The sequence below is a fragment of the Salvelinus alpinus genome, chromosome 14, assembly GCF_045679555.1.
Source record: "Salvelinus alpinus chromosome 14, SLU_Salpinus.1, whole genome shotgun sequence".
NCBI classification, from domain to species: domain Eukaryota; kingdom Metazoa; phylum Chordata; class Actinopteri; order Salmoniformes; family Salmonidae; genus Salvelinus; species Salvelinus alpinus.
The window spans coordinates 20,326,544-20,341,360 of record NC_092099.1 but is presented as its reverse complement, the minus strand read 5'-3'; the positions used below and the strand labels follow the sequence as shown (position 1 = coordinate 20,341,360).

The 14,817-nt window shown below is 41.4% G+C and overlaps 1 long non-coding RNA gene across 2 annotated transcripts; it reads right to left on the bottom strand.

Annotated features, from left to right (window-relative positions):
* Positions 1 to 2,151: 2,151 nt before the first annotated feature.
* Positions 2,152 to 11,301, bottom strand: LOC139538573 (uncharacterized). 2 transcript variants are annotated; one of them, XR_011667761.1, is made up of 4 exons: positions 11,008 to 11,301; positions 10,204 to 10,887; positions 9,417 to 9,459; positions 2,152 to 9,305 (listed from the first exon to the last, which is right to left on the bottom strand). It is a non-coding gene; the product is annotated as an uncharacterized lncRNA (long non-coding RNA). The 2 variants fall into 2 exon arrangements; XR_011667760.1 differs by having other exon boundaries at positions 2,152 to 9,459.
* Positions 11,302 to 14,817: the final 3,516 nt, after the last annotated feature.

Genomic DNA, 14,817 nt, shown 5'->3' with positions numbered 1-14,817 from the left:
ATCCTATACAGCATTCATTGATTACTAACACTGATGTTTTAAAATTCCAAATTATAAAAATGTTATGTAATCAAACCAATATTCAGTTAGTTCATTACAAAAGTACAATACAGAACTGCGTACTAGGACTTGAATTATCTACTCACTGAATGACGGTGAACACTCCAAGTTCATTGTCATCTGGGTCCATAGCTAATGACAGGCCTTGAAACAGCCCTCGTTTTCCTCTCCTCTCCTCCTCTCTCTCCTCTCCTCCTCTCTCTCCTCTCCTCCTCTCTCTCCTCTCCTCCTCTCTCTCCTCTCCTCCTCTCTCTCCTCTCCTCCTCTCTCTCCTCTCCTCCTCTCTCTCCTCTCCTCCTCTCTCTCCTCTCCTCCTCTCTCTCCTCTCCTCCTCTCTCTCCTCTCCTCCTCTCTCTCCTCTCCTCCTCTCTCTCCTCTCCTCCTCTCTCTCCTCTCCTCCTCTCTCTCCTCTCCTCCTCTCTCTCCTCTCCTCCTCTCTCTCCTCTCCTCCTCTCTCTCCTCTCCTCCTCTCTCTCCTCTCCTCCTCTCTCTCCGAACCGACCCTTTCACCAGCTCTACTGGATATTTACTCCTTCACTCCTTTCTCCAGAGTCCAGAGTCTCTGTCTGTTCCACGCTCCAGCAAGAGTTACCATAGGCAACTAACTGAGCTAGCCTGCCTGAACCATTCAGCTGTTATCACGTACTGTGGTCCTGTCCAAGTCAGGGAGAGAGAGATGCCCCCAGGGCTGGGACCCAGCTCGTCTCTTCTGCCTCAGTAATGAAATAACATCACATTCCGGGCCACTGCATCAGAAAGCAAAGAGGGATCAATCGTGAACAGCTAGGAACCGATAAGTGGCTGTGCTGGTGCACTACTGATGCTTCGCTAAGAAAATGGGCACAAAAAAATTTGAAAACCTATTGGAAGTCAGCATTTCTCCTGCTCCTTCACCTAGGTGCACAATGGTAACAACAATGATGCAGGACATCGAAGCAATGAGCTGTTTGTGGAACACTACTGTACAACACATGTAACTTTCCCCAACCATTTGAGCAGCAGATGAGACAAAAATACATTTTCAGGCCTATAAATACTAGCACCAACTTTGAACGTCACACTATGAAATCAAATGGCCTACTAGCCATCACTCAAGCACCTGTCCAAAACAAGGCTTTGCCAATAATATGCATTAATCATGTACTGTAGTTTACAGTAAATTCTAGCCCCAGGCTATTCAATTAATGAGTAATTTCTGTTGTATTATCTCGTGTTCTGATGATGGGATTGTTAGGGCAGAATTCTCCCTTAAAGCTGCAGCATTACAGCATTATGATAGTTCATGCTGGATTACCCTGAGCAGATTCTCTCATGCGTGAATGGCATACGCAGTCTTCCATTAGTTATGAAGCGAAGCACATGTGTGTTGCCTTGCTGCAACTGAATTAAATTCAATGACATAACAGATATGCTGTCTTGTAGGTTTTGGACAGTGGTCCATGAGAACTGAACAGTTACTGTATGAATGATTAAGTACAGGCTAGTAATCCCCAATACAATTATTTTTGGGAAATTCTACACGTCAGATACACCTTGTATAGCACTTCCACACACACCCTCCCCTTTTCTCATTACCATAAAGTTGAGGATAACCATATGGAATAGGTCGAGGTCGAAAAAGTATTTCCCCCTGTGACATAAATACTTGACATGAACCAATCCAGTCATGTGGACTGCCACTGGCCCCTGGGCCACAGTGCAATGCATCAGTGGCCTGTTTTTCCATGACACACAAACCAGACCAGACCGCACCATTTAGCGCAATGATGGGGGCCGCTCCAAGTGAGGCAACGCTGCTGATCTTTTTTTGTTGTTGATCTAATTCATCACTAGCCTAAATGTTAAGATTCTGGTAAATATGCACAACGGTCATCACCACAGTAATGATGATGCATGTTTTAGGTTTGATAAAATGCCAGTGTGTGTGGGAAGTAGCCTAAATCATCTAATTCTAGATGTGAGCTGCCTTTCTCCTTACAAAATACTATACCAACCGGCATGGTTATCACACCAAGTTCTAAAATTCAGATTCATCAACCATACTCTTAGTGTAACGATTCTCGTTGGTGGAAGGAGAGGAGGACCAAGGTGCAGCGTGGTACGTGTTAATTTTAATAAACAAAATAAACTGAACACTGAATTGACAAAAAATAATAAAGAGAGAGAACGAAAACGAAACAGTTCTGCAAGCAATACGCACAAACAGAAAACAATCACCCACAACACATAATGGAAAACAGGCTACCTAAGTATAGCTCCCAATCAGAGACAACGATAGACAGCTGCCTCTGATTGGGAACCACACCAGGCCAAACACAGAAATAGACAACCTAGACATACAACATAGAATGCCCACCCACATCATACCCTGACCAAACAAAACATAGAAACATACAAAGCAATCTATGGTCAGGGCATATATAACATAATAAAACAAATAACAAGGATGGTACACTAATAGCCACAAAATAACCATACAATAGTCACCAACTACACATAAATGACTACTCTGTACATGACGGACTTGAAAATGTCTACAAACCATCAAATAAGTGATTCACTCGCAGTGAGCTAGTTTATCAAAATAGTTGTGTGTGTGGCATTAAGAGGGGGGGAAAGTGTCTTTGTTCGAGTTTATAGAGCAGTGATATGCAGTGATTTGAATAAAACGATGACAGTTACACCATGCAAAACAGCAGAATTATTAATATATTAACTACAGCTCCGGGAGACACCAAACACTGTACTAAAGGTGACTAATGTATTCACAAAACCCACTGACTCAATTTATTGGACCAATAGTGTGATTTGTTTCACAATTTGAAAAGTGTATTATTATATGTTGACCAATTAGAATGAAATCTTCATAAAATTGAACATTATTCTCATGAATGATATTAGCTATATGGAAATACTATATTCCATGGAAGTCAGAGAAAGGTTACATCATTATGAGTGTGTAAAATACTCCCTCTTGGTTCTGAATCTAAACTTAAAACTTTTATGTAGCCCATTTCTTGGTATCTCATTTTCATGATACAGTAATCTTTTTGAAAACAAGGTTCATAATTATTTGAAAACAAGGTTCATAATTAATTAAATACAATTTAAGTTCATAACAAACTCTATAATAACTACATCAACTCCACTCTATAGTGTCTATAACTGTTTCTCTACTCCTAGCAGAGAATGGAGGTTTTCCAGTGAAACCCAACAGTCAATGAGATGAAGGTCTATCATCTTCCCAATATCAGATAGCAGCTCTCTACACACTACAGCACCTCCCTGTTACAGCTCTGGGAGGATAGGATTCACAGTACCCAGCAATTATCTGTAATGTGGGAGGAAAATCAATGTGGCCATGGAAAGCCAGTAAGGTCAAAGCCCAGGGTGTCACTTAGAAATTAGCACAGACTGGCTGCTGGAACCTTTTTAAAGCATGACTGGCTCAATTGTCAAAGCTAGAAATCATATGGTTTTTGTGATTATTGTGTTTTTGCTATCCGTTGTAAATAATATTTGTAGGTCTGCAGTATGTGGCCAAATTGTATCTATGATATTATGTAATCCATTCCTCTTTTTTATATGTTCTATTTATATCTGTAAATCGACCAATGAAATCAAGCCGCAGCCGGCCATGATTACAGACACCTGTGTGTCTCCTTTCAAACTATATAAACTAGTGACCCGCAGTTCATCACTGTACCCTGATGAAGACAGCTTGGCTGTCAAAACGTTGGTTCTAAAATGATTGCATCTGAGCTCCGAGTGTGCGGCTCTGCTTTTTTCAAATGTCCTTGTTTTGTCTACCTAACAAATATATTCTAAGGCAGACCTAAACAGTCATGTGCTCTTGGCTTACACACACAATGTTTTGCATTACCCTACTTGAATATTGCTACAGCTGTGAAGACACTTAACTAAAATACATCCACCTGTTAACTGTGATAACTTAGCACATTAAAAAGATTGTGAAAATACTAACACTAGAAATGTGCTTAAAAAATAACCTGCAGACAGCGCAATAACACAGTAATAACACATGCATATTTCATGTGTAGCACTACATACAAAGTATTGCAGTATCCAAATCATTGTACTCTACAGTATCTTCAGTCATATCAGCACGCTGGAGTAGATTAATATAAAATAAAGTTAAAAAAAACAAAACTCACTTCTGTTGATCTAATTGGTACTCGTCCATGGCAAAACTGGCATCACAGACTTGCTCTACTGCAGATACACCACTGTGTTCTATCTCCATGTTCTCCCTCCAAGGTAGGCTCTAACTAATGGGACAAATAGAAAGAAAACCTGCGATCTACCATATGCCCCCTCTATCCTGGAGGAGGGCTTCTCTTCCAGCCTTCTCTGACTGTCTTCCTTGACTGTCTTCTGGTGTAAATCCTATCAACAGCCTGATGATATTGAGAAGAATGAGGAAAATCAATAGATGGGGGCCAGTTATGTTTCAATGTTCAGTCTAAGTGGAAATGTGAAACTGCATGGCTTTTGTAAGTAGTTTATCAAGTGGAAGTGGTTTATCAAGAGTTTGTCTCACATCTAAATTGCATTTTTCTCTCACCATTACTGCCATTTCCCCTTTCATTGTAGAGGAGATGGGCTATCAAGTGTGAGGACTGATAATCAGAGCACTCAGACCTGATAGCTTCCTCACATTCACAGCCCTGTAAAGACATTCAAATGTCTCTCATAGGTTTAGCAAAGATCGCATACTTGAAAAACATGTAACAGATACTAAGCCTTTTGGCTACTATATAATTACAACAAAGGTGATCATGTTGATAGCAGTTGTATTTCAATAGTAACATATTTTTCAGCAGTGAGTCGGGCACCTGGACACTGTGTAGTCAAAAAGCTCCAGAGTAATCCAAAATAGCGTGCAGCATATCGATGTACTTTGGACGTTCTTATTATCTTATCCAATGATACTGTGGGTATTGATTTCCCATACACAATATGGCTGAAACCATCTGAATGACCGTAAAAGATAGTATATTTCACGAGAGAATTATATTAACCTATTCAAGTAATTGCAGGTCAAAAGTAAATATTAACCTATTAAAGTAATTGCAGGTCAGTGTTTCAAAGTCCTCTACTTAGAGAGATGATTCAGTACTATCATATAATTGGCTGATGACTCAGTTTAAGTACATGGGTGAAGTGGCATGAAAAATCCATCACTTCCTGTGGTGTCAAGCAGTGACACGTTTTGCATTTTGGCATCTGTAAATAAAACAATGGCCCACACCCAGGCAATCAGAACATTTACAATGTCTGTGTCAACTTGTTCCCACATTTCTGTTGATTTGTTTTGCTCATGGGTCAAAGTCTTTAATATTTTGCATGATAGTAACATTACTCCCTGTATTCTGTAAGGATACCTTTTATAGTCGCCCTATGTTTTTCAATGGACAATAAACACCGTAGCCTACCTTGACAGACAAAAAGAGCATTTCAGATGCTTCCCCTATTTAGCCTTAATTCATGTGGAAGAAAGTAGGGCCATTTTCCACATGAGTTCAGTTTATGCCGACCCCTTTAGCTGATCAGTGAATTGGATTGGTCGGAACACATGCTTTTTTGGTTTACTTGAATTTATTGAAGAGCTCTGTTATTACTCCATTTTCTATGTAGCCCATTGCTTCTGAACATCTTGCATCAGTACACAGTCATCTGTGTCCTGGCATAGGCTGCAAATGTAGTCATGGGAGACTATTTTACCACAATGATAAAGAAGTGCTTTGGAATATGATTGCATCATTGTGTCTCTTGATAACATTTGTCTCTCCTCATGAATGATTTCATTGCCGTTCTGATGGCATCCACTGCCCGTCTAGACCAAACAACAGCACAGACATGTGACTAATGAGGGAATTGCACTTTGAAACCGACCAAGCAACACCTTCGGTATGTGTAATTTGTTTGCTACAGTCTAACAGCGTTATGGAAATACAAAAGGCAATCATTCGTTAAATGAATAACCTACACATCAAAAAAGAATGTAATGCTTTGATGTGTGTTTTAGGCTAGTGATGTGAATATGCATTCTTGCAAAGTGAGCGAGTCAGAACAGGAGTGTTGGGATGATAAAGCTTAGGCCTCCTCTCATTTTTTCACTCTGCAGCCCACTTGAAATCCCAGGGCAATGGTGTAGAGATAACCTAATAAATCATTGAAGGAAATAACTCCCACATTTAGCAGCCCCAGAAGCCTTGCAGGCGCGAAGCAGCGGGCTCCGGTGAGACAACTCAGGCTGCATTATGAACCCTCTGCCAGGCACAGACTACACGGTGTGCTCGAGTCTCAGCTCCCGGGCACTATGGGAGCCTCTGGTAAATATTTTTATTTTCTCTGGAGGAAAAACCTTAACAGCTGTGGGGATTTCAAATCAAACAACAAGCCACCAGGGTATATGAATGACTAGTTGTGGAGCTCATCGGAGGGTCATAGTCCTCAATGATAGTTCAACTTTCAGTCTGTCAACTCGGTACAAGGCACCAGCGCCCTCTACGGAAGAACATTTGAATCACGTCTGACAAGGCCAATGAACACCGTGCCTCATTACAAGCACCACCTTCCACAGGTGATAAACCCAAGTCACGGATTAGTTCCTTAAATTCTTCTGCTCTTCACCTTGAGCTGAGCAGAACAATTCATGCCTTTCTTTAAAAAACAAACATTGGAACGTCTTTACTCCAACTTAACTGTCCCACTTAAGGAGGGCGTGCTCATTCTTCTGCACGTTGTGTGTTAATTGGTAACTAGTTTTGTGAAGTGAGCTTAAGACAACCTGAGCCCAGCCACATTCAGCCAAGCTGATGTTGCAAGGGTATTCCCACTTCGTGGATGTGGAGAGGATGGAGGGGCTGGGGCGGGTAGGCAGCAGTCCCCGTGCACCTGGTGAGAGGGGAGGGGGCATGGTCCCCTCTTCAGATGTTCGCTGTGACAACAGTACCCCTAAGTGGCAAGGTATATCGGGTACGTCACTGGTAGCCGAAGCCCCCGAACCCAGAGTGGACCGGGCTTCAGGCAAACATCTTCACTTAAACACATTAAGTATTATTTCAAGTTCCACGGTGTTCACGGGTGTCAAGAGGGTTGTGTCCTCCATATGTGAGCTTAATAAAAATTGTTTGTTTCCCACACAGTCAGACACTCTCTTGTCGAGAGTTGTGTAAATTAAAAAAGGCATGGAAAAATAACCAAATTCTCAGAGCCCACAAGGTGTCGTTGAACCCGTTTAGATGGCACTTTATGGGAGACTCTCTGTGTAGACCAATCGCTTGCATGCGCAGTGTTGCCCTGGATTATGCAAACAGTGACATGGGGTACAGGCTACAATTCATTGTGCGTCTTCAAGGATTTAAAGGCATCATTATGTCAACTGTTCCTGAAGCCTCAATGCCCATTTTGAGGGAGATTTCTTCCCTTCTCCAGAAGTAGGCAAACCGAATGGTTCCTATGTCAGAGGCCCAGGACGGCTGGTATAGCCGGTATTTCCTGGTTTGGACTTTGCATCCCTTTTTAGACCTGTGTATCCTAAACAAGCACACCTGCATCTACAAATTCAGAATGCTCACGAACAGCCAGTTGTTACAGTTAGTCAGTGCGCCGGGGCAATTGGTACACCTCCATCGACCTGAAGGAGGCGTACATTCATGGCCATATATTCCCCTCACAGAAAGGTCCTGAGGCTCCCTTTCGGGCTTTCCCTCTCGCCTCGCACTTTCACAAAGGTTGTGGAGCTGAGTTTGGTACTGATGCAGTGTCTGGGGCTCAGGATATTGGACTACCTGGACAATTGGCTGGTGGTGGCAGAGCCAAGTGAGTAGGGGGTGTTACACACATCCATGCTGGTTTCCCATGTTCAGTTTCTGGGTTTCATAGTCAATCAATAGAAGAGATGTTTGAGTCTACAACGGATTCCGTTTCTGGGTCTTGAGTTAGACCCGGTCGAGAATTCAATTTTATTTTATTTATTTTATATAGCCCTTCGTACATCAGCTAATATCTCGAAGTGCTGTACAGACACCCAGCCTAAAACCCCAAACAGCTAGTAATGCAGGTGTAGAAGCACGGCAACTTGTGCGTTCTTATCCTTGCAGAGGGAGACCGGTTTCCGGCTTCGCTCAATTTCAGCTGCCTGCGCATATTGGGGATGATGGCTTCTATGATAGCTGTGGTTCCTTTCGGGCTGTTGCTGATGCGACCTTTAAAGGCGGTGGGGAATAGACACTCGCTTGTACACATCGTGCCACCTAAACCGGTCACTACAGGTGTCCCCGTCCTGTCTACGTGCTCTAGCACAGTGGAAGGACTCGCGGCTGTTGTCACTGGGGACCCCCATGGGTCAAGTTATATCCCAAAAGGTGGCATACATCAACAGACAGGGATGGTGTGGTCTCACCCCATCTTTTTCTTGGCTCGCTGTGGAGCAGTGAGCACTTTCCCTCACTCTGGGTGACGCATCTCCCCGGCAGTCTCAACACGGGTGCGGATCCGCCTCAACATGGCGGAAAGTTTGTGAACTTGTTTTTATGGCACTGCATTGTCATGTAGCTTTCTCTTATTTTTTCGTATTTTTTGCCCCATAATTTTTTGTATTTGTTGATTACTAAATGTTAAAACATTTCAAATTGTGTTTTGTACAGAGCTTCAAAAGGGCATATCATACACTTTAGTTGGAGGAAACATGTGGAATTAATGCTGCTTTAAAAGTTGAAAAATCTAATATCCAATTTAGGAGAAAAAGGCATTCAAACATATTGCTGTGATTTTCACACCTGATCTACATTAATCCTTGGAGAACATACAGTATATTTAGAAAATGAATACTTTCACCAAATTGCCTAAATGGATTCTCTGAACATTATGTAACCAAGTTACCCCATTAACCAAACCATTTACTGTATGAAATTGCCTATTGTTGTATAATAAAGGTAAAAACAATATCTAGACCTATATCATAAGATTCTTTGAGTAACTGTGGTTCAGGTCATGTTATGATATGAAGAAAGGAATCTAGCCTTTAGAGCAGGGCATGTAATGTCCATGGCCTTTTCATTGCAAATATTCTGATCTTCTCAAAAATCTATGTTTGCCGGGTTGTGTCTCGTCCGGGGGATGCTTTTACATCTCTGGGAGGAAGGACTTCAACATTGCACAGCAGCTGAAATCTGGTTCCATCTGAGTGAAAGCTCCTTGCCTACAACAACACCAGGCTGTGAAGAAGGAAAGCAGACAAAAAGCAGAAATAGACAAGACATTAAAACCTTGCATACCAGCAATACATTAATTGACACCCAAGTCCAAGCAATAAGCTCAAAGTACACCTTCGATCATCTCCTTGTACTGGTGGCGGAGAGCAGGTTTATGCTGAAAGACAAATTCCAGAAAAATTAGTTAAAACATGAATTAATTAATGTCCTATTGCTTATTTTTGCCTGTTTACTGCTACAGCTGTACTGAAATGACCTATACACACTTAACCTGCTTCAAGACCAACAATGGCAATGCAGACACAATAAATAAGCAAGATTAAGCAAACATTGAGCTTCAAAGTTACCGGCTGGCTAAATGTAAATAGTATTTATCTAGCTAGCCAGCTAGTTGAACAAGCAACAAAACCGACCTCGAAATCTATAATCCAATAGCTAGCTAGCTACTTAGTTTCATTTTCATTGTGGCTAGCTAGCCAATTTAGCATGTGTTACTGTAACATAACATGAGGTTTGATTAGCTTGCTAACCGATTAGCATTCGCACCCTAGCGACTATCTTCGACAGCTAGCTAGTTAAATATGACAAACTTGCAAGCACGAAAAAGTTTATCATCATGTCATGCAAGCCTTAACACATCAGCAATCACATTAAAAGCAGAATGCAAATGGACAGCTCAACTAGCTGGCTTAACATTACTTTGTCTCGCAATGAGCCATCTGTAAACAATGGCTCGTTGCAGGGCGAAGCATGTGGGAACGGTACCTGTACGCAACTGTCTAGCTAGCTATCTACCTATATAGCTAACAATAACTAACAACAGCTAACAATAACTTTTTGATTCAGTTAAGACAACGTATGTACATGTAGCCATCTTGGCATTTTAACTGTAGACTCTTACCGGTATAGTATATTGATTATGATGATTCACAGCAGACTTGTCTGAAACGCTTTGAAAATAATCTGTCCAACTCGGCTTCAACCAGTCCAGACTGCTCCAGGCACAGAAGACAGAGCTGTGTCGATACTAGCAGCTGTATCCAGGACAACACTGGTATTGAAAGCAGTATCTACACTTTACATGTAGTCCATGATGAAAATATTAGTTAATACAATGGATCTTTCAAATATTCGCGGTAACATTGAACAGGATGTGCCATTTGACTGAGCAGGCTTAAGTGACAGAATGGACTCTCTTTCTCGTGAATGTCCCAGCTCCCTCATTATCCCAACCAATCATGGTTTAACAGCTTTGTGATTTCACATTCTATTTATATTTACAGATTACATATGAGTTTGTTATTAATGCACCTCAAAGTTCACATGCTCAAGAAGGCATTTCTGCAAAAAAAACGCATTTAGATGAAAATATGTTTGTTTTTTAATGTTTAAATGCCTCTCCTGTGAAGTAGTGACATGCGACATACGCCCAGCTTTCTGTAACGGGTCACTAATGGCCTGTTTTATGTGAAAGAGGCATCACCGGCTGTGGAACCGCCGGCTCAAACACGCCGGCTCAAAGTCAGTCTGGTTTCAGGTCAGGCCTCATGTTCTTCAGCGCCACAAATGCAAGAACGTATGTTCCCTAAAAATATAAAATATATATTGTTAAACTGCATGTTTATGCCTACATTTTGTCGTTCTTTGTTGTTGTTGTTATGAACACTTCAATAAAGCAAAGTTAATAGTAATTGTTGATACATACCTAACTTATTGGGCAGCAACATGAACACTGTTGGAGCTATGCCCTCCTCCCGCAACCCATGAGTGGTGTACACCTGGCTGAACAGACAAGGGTGTGTCTTGAATGGTCCATCTGCAAACCAGTCCTTTAAGTCACACAGGTATTCCAAGTTGCTTGTGGTTGTGAAGATCAGAATTCTGTCTGGCCTGGGTCCACTGTCATGCTAGAGGAACAGCTCTCTGTTGTAGGCCTTATAGCTGTCAGGGATGACGAGTTTGGAGAGGGATGTAGGTACAGGGGGTGCCATGTTGTTCTTCTGTCGGTGCCTCTGCACCAACTTCTTCATGTTCTTCAGAGAGGGCATTTCTCCCCAAATACATGCAGGCAGACAATGTGTACCACGGTCCACAACTTGGTCGGTTTCTTCCTGGATCTTCAGTCTTCTCCCCTTCAGGCCATTCATCATCTTTTGGATCTGGGATATGGTTGTATTCTCTAAATAACTTGGAGATTTACCATCAGTGAGGATTATGCGACCACAGCATTCGAAAACGTCATACTTGGTGAACTTACAGAAGGACTTATTTGAGGTCTGTCGTTATTTGCGGCAGGATATTTTTTCCACCCACAGAGAGGATAAATACAGATTCCATTGCTTGTTCTGACCCCCTCTAAGAATGATGAAAACTGAGGGTAGCAGTGCAATATCTTTTTAAGCAGAATTTTTGGATTGTTAGCATATGAACAACTTGCAATTCGATTGCTGCACTATCGAAGACATCCATCCAACCCATTTATTCAGATCCAGCAGTTCAAAGAGGATAGTTTAAAAGTTAAACAATTGGGCCTAGTTATTGTTTGTTAGCAGCATACTTTAGTTGTTTTCTGATTATTATTTTATATTTAAGTAAAACCTCCTAAAACTAGAACCGTCTTTTGGGCGTCATGGGAATGTAACATTTTAATACATTCTAATAACATTTTACTTGTCCAAAATCGTGTGACATAATACACTTCCTTGTATTAATAGCAGTGTCTTTTGCCTATCAATATAATAAGCTTGTAAGTGTGAAATTAGACATTGAAGTTCAACCCTGTTTCAACAATCATCATTTCGTATTATTCTGTATGTACTGTAAATTTGAGACACTTCATTTAGTATGATATGTTACGTTTTGTATGATATGTATTCATTTGTGGATGTCCATCATCCAATTCGTATGATATGTTAAGAAATTGCAAAACGTATGATATGTTATGAATTCCAATTTGTTGTGGCTAATGTTAGCTAGGTGGCTAATGTTAGCTAGGCTATTGGTTAGGGTCAGGGGTTCGGGTTCGGGTTAAGGTTAGGGTTACGGTTAGGAGTTAGGTTAAAGGGTTAATGGTTAGGGAAAGGGTTAGCTAACAGAGTTAAGGTTAGGTACAGTAATATGCTAAGTAGTTGCAAAGTAGTTGAAAAGTTGCTAATTAGCGAGAAGGCCTTTGCCTTAAAATTGAACCTCGGCTAAATCTATAAAAAATAATGTATTCTGTTCTATTGAAATAGCCTACATTTTCTGTATCATAATGAAACTAAATGCAACGATATAGGCCAAATAGATTTTGTGATGTTGTTTTATATTAAATTGACTGATTAGATTGTTAAAATGTAGAGGAAAAGGCAGACATTTTATAGAAACATTTGATTTTTGTGGTCCGAATTTCATAATAATTTTCGTTTTCTGTTGGTCGGCCTACCCATGTGTCTCTCCTCACTTGGAAAGCCTTCTCACTGATGTCATTACCAAAGCTGATTATTGTGATTTGAATGATTTGGAATGATGTGAATAATGATAATGATGATGGTGGTGAGAGCCCAGTATAGCCTAAACATTTAATCATAGGCTATTATTAATTTGTCTCTAAAATCACAATGTTTCCATTTCTTTAGTCATGTGACAAAAAGTCTATTTGAACTAAAACATCCAAATGTCGGCCTTGTACCAGATAATATTTTTTTGATTGAAACGTTTTATTTTCATCAAATTCGGTATACTAAAGCCTACACTCATAGAAATAAAGGTGCTCTGTACAGTAGAACCATATAGGGTTCTTCAGGTTTGTCGCTATATGGGATCCCTTTTTGGTGCTAGTTAGAACCTTTTGTTTCACATTCTTTAATAAAAGACTCATAAACAGAAAGAGGCAATTGGCTATAGTGCTGGATTAACATTTTCCCTGCCAAATAGGCCTACAAGGAAACTCGACAAAGATGATTGAGTGAAAGGGTCTGTGTGCTGCGTAGTACTGTACCTTCCACAAAAAGTTTTGCTTGACAAAAACACGGAAACAGGATTGGCCCCTGAAAGGACTAATCTGATGGCAAGGGTTTACCTCTGAATGTTATTGTTACTATACAGTCCACAAGGGCACCCTCCATGAGAGGGTTGTATGGATATAAGTGGCGAGTGTTTGAGCTATGTTGCAAAAAATAAAGACACTGTTCCTTTTCAGATTTCTTTGGTGGACATTTTAATGTTCCTACAGGCACTTTTCGAGCAGGGCCATTCATTCTCCACCCTGAAGCTATTTCAGCCTGTTATGTGGGAATTGTACGGTGCCACTCTAGGGGCTCCATCCCCTGGCAGTGCGGTTTTTAAAAGGTGTGCGCCATCTCAGGCCAGTTTCTAAACCTATTGCGCCCTTTTGGGCTTTGGCTTTTGTTTTGGATATGCTGTGTGATGCCCCCTTTGAACCGATGGAGTCTGTGAATCTAAAGATCCTCTCCTACAAGACCGCTCTGCTTTTGGCTTTGGCCTCAGCTAAACACTTTGGAGATCTCAGCGCGTTATCCGTTCACTGCTCCGGCATGCAGTTCACCCTTGGCGAATCTAAGGTGACGTTGCGTACTAATGCAGCCTTCACCCCTAAGGTCACGACGATGTCCTACAGGCCTCTAGATTAGAGTTTTTTCCCTTTTCACCTCCTCTGTCTTCTTCTGAGGAGTAACCGTTACATGCCCTGTGTCTGGTAAGAGCAGGTAAGAGCATTATGCACCAGGGGTCTCAGTTTGTGTGAAAAACTAATTTTTTTGTTGTTGCTAATCTGGCTTGTGGGAGAGAACTTTCTAAGGAGCGTCTCTCACACTGGATTCTGTTTTATGTCCCGTGTAGCTCAGTTGGTAGAGCATGGCACCAGGATTGTGGGTTCGATGAGGATCATTAGGAGAGGGTCGTTAGGCAATGTGCAGATTGCACAATACCCAGATACCACAAGTTTTCCTGTTGGGTTGGAACTCTGGGTGGTCTGCCTTGGGCCATTTCATTTGGTGTCCGCTGGGGTCTGCTTGGGTCGTGATGTCCTATCCCCATAGCTGTGTTGTACAGAGATGACCGATTGAAAGGGAACTTACAGTTGACTATAACTATAGCTCCCTGAAAGAAGGAAACTAAGTACAACACCTGTTCAGGGGCAGCCCAGTTCTGGGCTCGGTGAAGAGCGGTACTGAGAAGAAGGAATGAATCCGTGCCTCTGGTTTATCACCTGTGGAAGGCAGGGATTCAGAGGGCACTAACACGCAAACTTCCCATAGCTGTGTTGTACCTCGTTTCCCTCCTTCTGGGAACAGTAGTTATAGTCATAACTGTATGTTTTACCTTGAGGAAAGATAACTGCTAAAGCAATTGGTGAAATATTATTCAGGGTTTGTAATAAGGGTAGCAGGGTAATAAATAGGGATTGATAGCAGGACACAAAGCCCATGGAAGTTTAATCCTTAAGAGTCTATTGAAGCACCTGTGCGTCAACAAAAGTAACATAATAAAAAAATCCCCATCAAAATATGTCAGT